Source organism: Castanea sativa, chromosome 12, assembly GCF_040712315.1.
Source record: "Castanea sativa cultivar Marrone di Chiusa Pesio chromosome 12, ASM4071231v1".
Classification (NCBI taxonomy): Eukaryota; Viridiplantae; Streptophyta; class Magnoliopsida; order Fagales; family Fagaceae; genus Castanea; species Castanea sativa.
In genome coordinates this window covers 21,801,679-21,814,884 of record NC_134024.1, presented here as the reverse complement: position 1 = coordinate 21,814,884, position 13,206 = coordinate 21,801,679, and positions in this window count along the sequence as shown.

Below are 13,206 nucleotides of genomic sequence, written 5' to 3'. Positions count from 1 at the left end.
AAACTAAGTTTCTATTTGATACTTTGGAATAATAACTTCAGATGTTAATTTCCCCAAAGTAGAAGGCCCGAGGACCCGGCATAACTAAGATTCTGTTTAACAAATGATAAGATATCAATTTCCACAAGGTTTGTGGTTCGAAGACCATACAGAACCAAGTTTCTATTTGAAACTTTGGAATAATAACTTCAGATGTTAATTTTTCCAAAGTAGAAGGCCCGAGGACCCGGCATAACTAAGGTTCTGTTTAACAAATGATAAGATATCAATTTTCATAAGGTTTGTGGTCCGAGGACCATACAGAACCAAGTTTCTGTTTGACACTTTGGAATAATAACTTCAGATGTTAATTTTTCCAAAATAGAAGGCTCGAGGACCCGGCATAACTAAGGTTCTGTTTAACAAATGATAAGATATCAATTTCCACAAGGTTTGTGGTCCGAGAACCATACAAAACCAAGTTTCTGTTTGATACTTAGTAACAGTACTTGTAAGCCCCTAATGTATTCATAACTTTGAACTGCTAATCAACAAAAGCACCTTTTATTAATAATAATACCTTCGAAGGTTATTTACATTCCATGGGCGTTGTACAATTTTTTCATCTAGGTCAGCTAGCCGATACGACCCTATGCCTGCTACTGAAACAATGCGATAGGGCCCTTCCTAATTTGGTCCTAGCTTACCCCAAGCTGGGTTCTTAACAGTGCCCACGACCTTTCTTAGTACAAGATCCCCAAGCGTGAGTGGCCTTAGCTTCACATGGGCGTCATACCCCCGCTTAAGTTTCTGTTGATAATAAGTTATTTGGACCATAGCTGCCTCTCGCCGTTCCTCAACTAAATCCAGGCCTTTCTCCAAGAGGTCGTTGTTGTTTTCTGGGCTAAAAGAACTCGTCCTTAGCGTGGTGAAACCAGATTCGAGAGGGATCACTGCCTCGGCTCCATAAGTCATAGAGAATGGAGTTTCTCCGGTGGACCTGCGCGGCGTAGTTCGATACGTCCACAAAACATGAGGTAGTTCTTCTACCCACCTGCCTTTCGCATCATCCAACCTTTTCTTGAGCCCACTGACTATGACCTTATTAACGGCCTCAGCTTGCCCATTTCCCTGAGGATAAGCTGGAGTGGAGTATCTATTTATGATGCCCATGTCACCACAATATGTCCTAAAAGCCTTGCTGTCGAATTGAACACCATTATCCGAAAAAAGTGTATGTGGTATACCAAATCTGGTAACGATGTTTTTCCAGATAAACTTCTTGGAATCGACGTCCCTAATATTTGCTAAGGGCTCAGCCTCGACCCATTTAGTGAAATAGTTGGTCCCCACGAGCAGCCATCTTTTGTTTCCTGCAGCCCTCGGAAATGGCCCCACTATGTCCAATCCCCATTGCGCGAAAGGCCAAGGACTGGAGAAAGGATTGAGAACCCCTCCAGGTTGATGAATGTTAGGGGCGAACCTCTGGCACTGGTCACATTTTCTTACATAGTCCTGAGCTTCCCTCTGCATATTGGGCCACCAATATCCCTGAGTCAGGGCTCTGTGGGCTAAGGACCTCCCCCCAATGTGGCTCCCACAAATCCCTTCATGCAGTTCTTCTAGAAGCGTCTCCGTTGATTCAGGGTGCACACATAACAAGTATGGTCCTGAGAATGATCGTTTATACAGTTTCTGATCCTCGGACAACCAAAAACACGACACCTTTCGACGAATCTTATCTGCTTCAGACTTGTCCTTAGGAAGGATGTTGTTTTTCATAAAAGATATCACCGGGTCAATCCAACTAGGTCCAGGCCTTATCAGATGGATACAGGCTGCATTGACAGTGGTAAGAGTTGGCTCTAGCAAATCCTCTACAAGGATAATCCTGGGCAAACACGGAGCCAAGGACGTTGCTAATGTGGCCAAAGAATCTGCATGAGTGTTTCCACTTCTAGAAACATGAGATGAGACGAAAGAATCAAATTTAGCTTCCTGACGTTTGACCTGGGCCAAGTACACTTGCATTCTTGGATCCCTAGCCTCCATGGTCCCTATGACCTGGCCGACCACTAACTGAGAATCCCAGAACATATGAACTTCCTTTCCGCCCATCCTATGTGCCATGCTCATACCCACCAAGACTGCTTCGTACTCGGCCTCATTATTAGTAGCCAAGAACGCCAATCTCAGAGATTTTTCGAAGACAATTCCCTCAGGGGATATCAGGACAAGTCCAACACCAGACCCTCTTTGATTAGCTGCCCCATCAACAGACACTTTCCAAGTCGGAGGTGCTGCGCTTGTGATCATAGCAATTGATTTTTCATCCATGTGTGATTCCTTCAAAGTTTCTTCTAGTAATGGTTTGACAAACTCTGCCACCAAATCAGCAAGGACCTGGCCTTTCACCGAGGTGCGCGGCATGTATTTAATGTCAAAGGCTCCCAAAATGGTGCCCCATTTAGCCACCCTGCCAGAGTAATCGGCACTGCGTAATACTGACTTGAGGGGCAGTTGGGTCAGAACCACCACAGTGTGGGACTAAAAATAGTGAGGAAGCTTTCGCGTGGCATGAACTACGGCCAACAGTGCTTTCTCCAAAAGTAGATAGCACACCTCGGCCTCATTCAAGGACTTACTGACGTAGTAGACCGGTCTCTACACCCCACTTTCATCCCTTATGAGGACCAGGCTGACTGCGTGAACGGCCACTGCCAGATACGCGAACAGGACCTCGTCCACTTCGGGGCGAGACAAAATGGGTGGCCGAGAAAGATATTGCTTAAGCTGTTGGAAGGCTAACACGCAATCCTCGGTCCATTGAAATCCTTTCCATTTATTCAACAATTGGAAGAAAGGACGGCACCGGTCAACTGACCGAGAGATAAATCTGCTGAGTGCGGCAACCATTCCGGTCAACTTCTGGACCTCTTTTGGGTTCCGAGGTGGCTGTAAGTCCTGAATAGCTTTGACCTGTGCCGGGTTTACCTCTATACCTCTATGAGTAATCATATAACCCAGAAACTTTCCAGAACCCACACCAAAAGAACACTTTGAGGCGTTAAGGCGCAGCTTGTACTTCCTAAGCACCTGAAAGGTGTCGGCCAAATCTTTGACGTGCGAAGGTATTGTTTTACTCTTCACCACCATATCATCCACGTATACCTCAATGGTCTTCCAAAGTTGTAGTTCAAACATTCTGGTCATCATTCTTTGATAGATAGCCCTAGCGTTCTTCAACCCAAACGGCATGACTTTATAGTGATAGTTCCCTGTTGGAGTAATGAAAGCAGTCTTCTCTTGATCCTCCAATGCAAATGGAATCTGGTGGTAACCCTAGAAGGCATCTAGAAAACTCATCCGAGGATGCCCGACAATGGCGTCCACCAGCTGATCAATACATGGCATTAGGAATGAATCCTTTGGGCAGGCCTTGTTTAAATCCATGAAGTCCACACATACCCTCCATGTTCCATTCTTATTTTTGACCACAACCATATGCTCCAACCATTCGGGGTAGAAAACTTCTTTAATAGCCCTAGCCCTCTTGAGCTTGAGCACTTCCTCTTTGACAACCTCGGAGTGTTCCTTGGAGGAACGCCGAGGTGGCTGCCTTTTCGGAACAAAGGCGGGGTTGACACTCAAATGATGACAAATGAAACTTAGGTCTACGCCCGGAGCCTCATAAGGATCCCACACAAAAACATCAATGTTGTCTTTCAGAAATTCCAACAAATCCATCTTCTCCTGGTGTGGCAAACGTATGCCAACTTGAAAGAATCTTTCAGGGTCATTCGCTATCAAAAACTTCTCCAAACCCTCACAGAGGGCTTCCTCTCCTGTCACCGCATCGGGTGCTTCCGGAACTGTTAATTGCTATAAGTCTTTGATGATCAAAGCCGAGGACTCGGCTTCTGTCTGATGCAGCACTGCAGCCGATATGCATTGCCTGGCCACCGATTGGCTGCCGAGGATCTCTTCAACATATTCCCCTGATGGGAATTTAACCTTAACATGCAAGGTAGAGGAGACAGCACCTAAAGCGTGCAGCCATGGCCTGGCAAGGATGGCTGTATATGGGGAATACGCATCAACCACAATGAAATCCACCTCAACTGTTTCTGATCCAGATTGAACGAGCAAACGAATCTGTTCCTTCGGTACAACGGCTTTACCTTCAAAGATTATAAGTGGCGAGTCATAAGGAGTAAGATCCTCCAGCTTCAACCTTAGCCCTTTGAATAAATCAGGGTACATGATATCTGCACCGCTGCCCTGATCAATCATCACCCTTTTTATGTCATAATTTCCTATCCTAAGAGTGACCACAAGAGCATCGTCATGGAGTTGGATGGTCTCAACCTTATCCTCCTCTGAAAATCCCAAAACGGGCAAATTTACCTTCAACCTCTTCGGATTGTAGCCTGCCTCTTCGACTTAAGGATCCGAAACTGCCATCACCCTGGTGGGACATGAGCCGGTCCTGCCAGGTGCAGCAAAGATAACGTCAATTGTTCCCAATGCCGGCCGAGATGGATTATTCTTCTAATTATTTGAGTCGGACTGACTGCCCTACCTGTTAGGTTGATAAAGGTACTACTTCAGTTTTCCTTCACTGACAAGCTACTCTAAGTGGTTCCATAGGGTCCGACAGTTTTCGGTAGTATGGCCCACGTCCTGATAATACTGACAAAAGAGATTCTGATTCCTCTTCGCAGGGTCCCCCGCCATCTTACTAGGCCACCTGAAGTAGGGCTCCTTACGGACTTTCTCTAGTAGCTGGTGTACTGGTTCTCGAAACACAGTATTTACGGTCTGAGGTGCTGCCAAGCCAGACTACCTGGTGTAATCTCTTCTCGGCTTGTTGTTGTGATATCTGTCCGACCTGAAATCCCTTCTCTCCTGCGGGATAACCTTCGCCTTACCCTTTCCTTGCTGTTAGTCTTCCTCTACCCTTTTGTATTCATCAATGCGATCCATGAGGCGACATACGCTGCGGACGGGCTTTTTGGTCAGGGACTTCCTCAAGTCGTGATCAGTAGGAAGGCCTACCTTAAAGGAATTAATTGCCACCTCATCAAAGTCCCCATTTATCTCGTTAAACATCTCCCAATACCAGTCGGAGTATGCCTTCAACGTTTCACCCTCCTTCATGGCCATAGATAACAGTGAGTCCAATGGTCGAGGAACTCTGCTACATGTGATAAACCGCGACGCAAATGTTCTAGTAGGCTCCCCAAACGAACCTACAGACCCTAATTTAAGGCCGTTGAACCACCTCATAGCGACGAGTCCCAAGCTAGAGGGGAAGACTTTACACATCAGGGTCTCATTATGAGAATGCACTGCCATCCTCTGGTTAAAGTGACTCACATGCTCCACTGGATCAGTCTAGCCATTGTAGATGGTAAAGGTAGGCTGGGTAAACCTCCTAGGGAGCCTCCCATTCTCAATTCTCCGTGAGAATGGCGATTTAGAGAGCTGGTGCAACGCCCGGCTCATAGCATCGTTCCCCAAGCTCCTGGAAGGGAGCTTTTTGCGCCTATGAGCTGGTGGGTCGTCCTCCTCACAAGAGGACGTTACGCTGGGGGGCCTCCCCTGAAGAAGGATTAGATGAGGATGGTGAATGCTTCCGTCTGACACGGCGCAGTTTCCTTTTAAGATGATTAATCTCCTTCTGCATGGCCTTAGCACCATCCTCGTGAGTGGTGCTGCCTCCACCATGAGTATGACTCGCTCTAGGGTATTCCGTGTGAACGCTTCCCTCTCGATCCCTCCGACGCTCAAGACGCTCGAAAAGATCCTCAGGTTGTGATCCTTGAGACTCTACGTGCTGTGAACCTAAGCCTGCCATAATATTCCAACTCCTTCCAGACTAGAATTTCCCACAGACGGCGCCAATTGTAAACGCACAATTGCACTTGGACCCAAAGGCAACCGTGGGCTCAGGCCCAATAAGCCTTAAACAATGAAATTTATAGAGTGTGGATCTGAAATCTAGTTAGGGACACTAGAAACTTAATAAACAGGCTAAGATGTAAAAATACTTGCGAATAGTAAATGATTATTGCAAAGGAGCTTCCTCGGACATAAGCCGAGGACAATTTCTGTATTATTTCTCTTTCTTTCTTGAAAGTTACAATTCTTAGTTTCTTTCTTGGCAATTGATCGATCTGCCCCTTTTCCTTGGCCTCTACCCCCCTTAAATATTTCTTCTCTTGGTGTTTTATCCATGTGTTGCCCAAATCTCTCTCTCTCTGACACCACCTTCTTCAAGTGTTTTGAATAGTAACCAGAAGGTTCAATTCTACTGTTCAGGGGTCACTTCTCCATTAATGCGACCAGGGAGGTAGGTGCAGGGTCTTTAATGTGGAGGTGGCAGCCTTTTCCTAAGATATTTCTCTAACACCGGTGCCTCTAGAGGATACAGGGACCCCCTTTTTAATCAACAGTCTTTCTGGAACCCTGCTTGGATCTTTCTAGTGAATCTCCAAGTCCTCCTGGGTCTATCCGAGGAGAAATTTATCCTCGGATGCACCCTCAGACCCTCGGCGTACGCGCCGATTTGTAACCCTAACGGCCTTTTAATCAAGAATGAATTGATCCTTTTTGTTAGAGCCCAAAGACCCAAATGCCCGCTCGGGTCCTCTTATTCCCCCACACATGCCATGTGTAATAATTACGCAAAATCATAAAACATGAACACAAATTCAGGAATAATAAATATTTAATTTATTAGGTGTAATGCATTTGTTTTTTTTAAAGAATATCATACTTATGGATAATTCATTTATTTGCGCATTTAAATTGATTGTAATTATGTTTGTTTTCTTGATATTTATGAACCGTTTGACTTTATTTTTTCAGAAAATAATATTTTTATTTAATATAATATTGAATGCTACAGTAAAATTGCATCTCAAATAAAACGAAAAACAAAAGTACCCATTCACATGATTGTAGCGTGTGTGGTTATTTGTTGACAAAAACATTTTCATTAAATGATGTTTTTGAAAAAAAAAAAAAAGGCCAAACAATGCATAAGTAGGCCACATGAAATAAATTTGTGCAGGTGAACTAATGAACTATTGAAATATATATATATATATATATATATATATATATATATATATATATATATATATATATATATATATATACAATTTTATATTTGAGCCCTCTTTTTCAAAAAATTTGGGCTCCCTCCATTACAATTTTACATTGATTTTATTGTAATAGCATTTGCATCAATTGTAAAATAGCATAAGACCCCAAATTTTTCCAATCAACCCCAAAAGTACATCTACATCAATTTATGTATAATTATGCAAAAATATATTTGTGCTATAGTAAATGTGTAAATTTACACAATTACTATTAGCATAATTGTATTTTTGTACAACGATACATAGACTAATGTAGGTGTATTTTGGAGTTAATTGGAAAAATTTACACAATTACTGTAACTATGCAAATAAATGTTTTAGAATTGTGAATGTGAACTAATGAATTATTGGCAAACATATATACACACACAAAAAAACGCATGCAGATACATGGATGGACCTATAGGTGGGGGCCCAAGGGAGCCCGTCCCCCTTGTCTTAAGAAGAAAAAGAAAAAGAAAAAGAAAAAATATATATATATATATCTATATATATATATATATATATATATATATATATATACACACACACAATTTTATATTTGAGCCCTCCTTTTCAAAAAATTTGAGCTCCCTCCATTACAACTTTACATTAATTTTATTGTAATAGCATTTACATCAATTGTAAAATAGCATAAGGCCCCAAATTTGTCCAATCAACCCCCAAAGTACACCTATATCAGTTTATGTATAATTGTGCAAAAATATATTTGTACTATAGTAAATTTGTAAATTTAAACAATTATTATGGTACAAATGTATTTTTGCAAATTTACACAATTACTATAGCACAAATGTATTTTTATACAATGATATATAGACTAATGTAGGTGTATTTTGGAGTTGATTGGGAAAATTTACACAATTACTGTAGCTATGCAAATATATGTTTTAGAAATTATTTAGATTGGGAGCAGTGGTTTTTGGTTGGAGAAGAGAGAGATGGTTTGAGATAATAATAAATAAAAAATTGATAAGGAAATAGTATTTTGATGAAATATAGTGTAAAATAAATGATCTAATGTGAGGTATTTTGAAAAATGAGTATATAAAATTAAAAAAAATTAGGTTATTATGCTAAAATAGACAAAAAAAAATTTGCATAAATTGATGCAATTGTTTTAATGTAGTAAGAAACAATGATGTTTTGTGTCTTTATTTTTGCTAGTAGATGATTACATTATAATGTATTACGAGATAATAATTTTGTGTATTTGTCTTTGTTGATAGTTCGTTAATATTAAATAGATACTTATTTAAAATTTCATGATTTTTTTATTATTTATACTTTGGCTTCCCAAACTTGAAATCTGGTGCTCTCTCTCTCTCTCTACACACGCGCGCGCGCGCACACACACGTATGTATATATGTATAACTCATAATTATGTTATTTTAAAACCTGCCCTCTTTTCTTTTGTTTAATGTTTTTAACCTGTACTTTTAATCACACGTTAAGAAGACCTTTAAATAATAACCTAGATTAACCAAGACCTACCATTAACAGAAAAAAAGAAACAAGGCAAGCGATCACAACTTCACAAGTCCCAATCAAACAGAAATTTATGACTTCCTTCATGGTTCAGGTTATATATCTTTTATCCATTCATTCAAGGAAGAAAGAGGGAATCACGTAACTAGCTAACATATAATTTTTTTCTATTTCGCACGAGGACTGCTGTCCATGCTTTTTTAAATTAAGCAATGCAGAAAAGTTCAGTCCCAACTGTTTTAAGTTGTTACTTTTCTCTGTTGAATTAATTAAGTTGTTACTTAGACGCTTCAATGGGATCCCCACATATGTAATTGATAGGGCAAGCATTAAAGTCTAATGGGGATTAGAATTCCACGTCGTAGAAAATTAGCAAATACCACACATCCATGTAGTACGCATTGACTATCTTATGGAAGCTAAGGCTTAGACTGCTACTATTATTGCTCATCTACACTAAGGATTGGCACTAATGTCTCACCCAATTATACACAAGTTGAAATAAGTGCTACCTAGTGATTAAGCCCCCAGCCCTTTTGTTAGCTGAATAACAGTACGTGGAGCTTTTTTTGTCGAGAAGATATTTCATGAGACGGGTTTTTATGAAACACCTCTCTTACAAGATACGAAACTTACAGACAAAACTCACTAAGAGAAATGCCTTACAAAACCATCTCGTGAAATGACTTTTCTTGTTAATCAAACTTTTGTCCTTTACGAATCATGTACAATGCACATGGAGCACCGACTAAGAAAGCTAGAGGAGTTGGGAATTATTATTGGCCCACGAATATGCCAAATTAGTCCATTAATCATTGATAGTCAATATTTTGTCTTGCTACAGCTGGGCTAAATTCAGTGATCTTACAATAGAGAATGACTAATGATAGATGTGTTTTTTTTGTTAAGTTGTTTTTGCTAGACGTTATATTTATTTATTTGAGATAAAGTTTTTTTTTTTTTTTTTTTGTTTATAACTATCTTTGTTTCCCAAGACATTCCCGTAAGAGATGCGTATACGATTCCCACAAGATTGCGTCGTAATAGATGTTACTGAGAGGTGAAATGGATAAGAATGAAACAACTTCATGTTCATCCACAAAATGGGAGGTGTCTTCTGATTTGGAATATCTAGAGGGATTCTGTACACCTCCATGACTATAAAACATTTCATTATTTTTTTATTTTTTTTATTTCCACTTCTGTTCTGTAAGAGACATCAAGGTCAAATCCTAATAAAAAGTTTGAAATCTTATGTCAAATCCTAATCATTGAAATCTAATTAACGTAATCATAATCCTAGTTGAGTGCAAGCAAAGTACTGTAACCTTGGTTAGGTTTAGGATTTTTACTACTTAAAGTTAGTGTGAACGACCAAAAACTTTGTTATTTATGGACATAGCCAGATTTTCTTAAATAGAAGAATTAGGATTCAAGTCCTTTCCCACCATTGTTTTAACTATAATATTGATATTATACAAAAAAAAAAAAAAAAGTTTATTATAATACTTTTTTTTTTTTTTTTGAGAATTAGTTTAACATAGTTTTATTCAATAACTAGTAAATCAACTACAACAAAATTATTTATATCAACTTAATCCTAAAATGGCCCGAGTTATATTTTATGTGTGGATCCACACATAAAATATGTATTGTGCTCAACTTGTCAAGCTTCAATCATAATTTCCTTCTAGGTCTCAGTCTCTCTTTCCCAAAATATAATTTCCTTATATTTTATGTGAATGATGCCTATCTCCCCTGACAATACATCCCCCCTGACAATACATCTCCCCTACAGATCCTTTTCCATTACAAGAAAAAAAAATAATTCCGTGAAGTCCTTTTCGGTGTGTTTTCTTATTACAATTGAACTCCCCAAAACCAAAACAGTCAAAAGCTTCCTTCCTCTACTTTTATGTTAAGTCTTTTTTAGTGTGTTTTTGTGTTAAAACTTAAAACTATTTTCCTTCTCTATTGTATGTGTTTATTTCTCCCCCAAAAAAACTTATTTTCTGAATTATTTGTTCTTCATTTTTTTGTTATTCTAGAGAAACAACCTGTAAAGAAAGGGGAAAACAAACACAATCCAACATTATTTTATTTCGTATAAGATATTAAAAGAAATTTAAGAAATTTTTAACGTTAGTATATGCTCATCTATTTTCATTTTATCAGTTGATTTCTTTTTAATTACTTTTCCAAATGCAAAAAAAAAAAAAAAAAATCCATAAAATGACCAAAGCAAACCCATTTCCAAAACCTTGTTCGCATGGAATTGAGTTGTCAAATTTAGTGTCTAGATTAATGGTTGAAGAATTATATTGAAAACACAAGAAACAACTTAAATGCTATCAAGACTGTAACGTTAATATAGGCTTATCTAATTTTATTTTATCAATTGATTTCTTTTAACAACTTCTCCATAAAATGACCCAAGCAAACCCATTTCCAAAAGCTTGTTAGCATGGAATTGAGTTGTCAAATTTAGTGTCTAGATTAGTTGTTGAAGAATTACATTTGAAATTAAAACTCAAGAAACCACACTCAAATGCTATCAAGACTTCTGTAAATATCATTACCAAATCAACGATTACCTATATTTCATCCCCTTCTCCTATATATATATATATATATATATATATATATATGTGTGTGTGTGTGTATGTTTGTTTCTCAAAAAAAATAAAAAATCAACGATTACCTACGTTATATTCCACATCAGTAGCTTTGAAAATTTCCTTATTTTTAAATTTGTGTATCATTTTATTTTACTTTTATCCTTTAAAAAAAAAACACATCATCATTAACATTCCCGTACTTATATATGTGTGTGTGTGTTTGTTTTGAATTCAATCATAGCTACCAAGCAAATGTGTATAAGATTATCTTAAAGAATTTATATTTTTGGATTGTATTTGGTAGGTAAGTTAATTAGGTAAAGAAAATAGAGGATAGGTTGTCAATTCCATTTTTTGTTTTGCTAAGAGAAAAGGGAAATCAGACAGTACTCTTGCGGTCTACAAGACTACAACCAAGCTGAAGAAACAACTCATGGACTCTGCATGAGACGGCGACTAGGACGAGATGCCTAATCTGTTTCAACTTTCAACAAACAAACAGATATAAATGGCGATGGTATGGAAAATGACTGAATAAAATGTTGGGACTGAAATCGAGCTATTCTTTATCATGGTGGGGGCAGATATGGACTGATAAAAATTGCAGTATGCAATAGATCAAGGGGGAAAAAAAAAAGGATCCTAATTGATCGCTGAAGGATCGAGCTATGGCGTTCATGCAAGGGTACTTACAAGTTACAAGGCATGAAAATAAGGAAACAGTTTGTGGCTCGGAATCAGTTTGGAATTATATGTTCCAATTCACTACGTGATAATTTATAAAATTGTTTGCATGTGTGTATTATTTAAACAATTCACATAATTCATTAAAAATATCCTGTGAGTAATTTACAGATGGATGATCTTTTCAATCTTCACAAAATGAGTATAAGGAAGATAGTTTTAGCTGGTTTGGAGTTAAAATTTTCCCTAAAAATAAGATTAAATGGATTTCATTGAGTACGGAGGATATATATATATATATATAGATAATTAACAAGGTGGGTAAGAATAAAAATCCACTCATAAGGGATAGATAAGCTTATCATTCAAAAACAAATTCCACAAAGAAATACAAAGTGAAGATAAAAATGTTCACTGCTCTAAGAAATTTAAAAATATATATATATATATAATTAGAAACTTGTTACCTATGACCTATCATAAATTCATAATCCATTGAAGAATAAAAGTTAAATAAGAACTCAAGAATAAGTCTTTTTAGTACACAAAAGCTAATTCTAATTCTAATTATCACTCTTCAATCCCTGCATGTCTAAGGATTGCATCCAACTTGGAACAACCATCTAAGTAACAACAATTTGCCCCAACCTCCCTTAAAAGTTATCATAACTTTTAAGTGAAAATTGTAATGTATCTTTGTATTAGAATCTCATTCTCTCTCTATTGCATGTGTGTGTTTGTTTCTCAAAAAACAAAAAAGTAATAACAACTTAGTATATTCTAGGAAAAAATCTTGTGTATACAAAATTTATAAATAAATAAAAAATGCAATAAATTTTTTTTAAAAAAACCCATATACATTCTATACACAAAATAAAATCCTCTCTCTCTCTCTCTCTTAGAGAACAAAATTTGTTGTTTTCAAAGTGTATTCTACCAATCTAAATACTAGTATACAATGAGATGATCATAACTCGCCCTAAAAAACTCAAAATATACCATTAATTCTGTAATATGGATTTTTTTTTTTAAAGAAAGCTATGGCCATAAATTTTTCCAATGGTATATGATTTTCGGATAATTCTCTCGTAACAATTCCAAAGTTAATATTGAACATACCCAAAAAATCTAATCCTTTCAATTTCTTTGAACTTAAGTAGTTTTTTTTTTTTCCAACTTTGAACTTAAGTAGTGTCTTGAATTATCAAGGATCAATATAATTAGTCTCACTTGTCTTTCAAAAAAATGATTTTTGATATGTCCT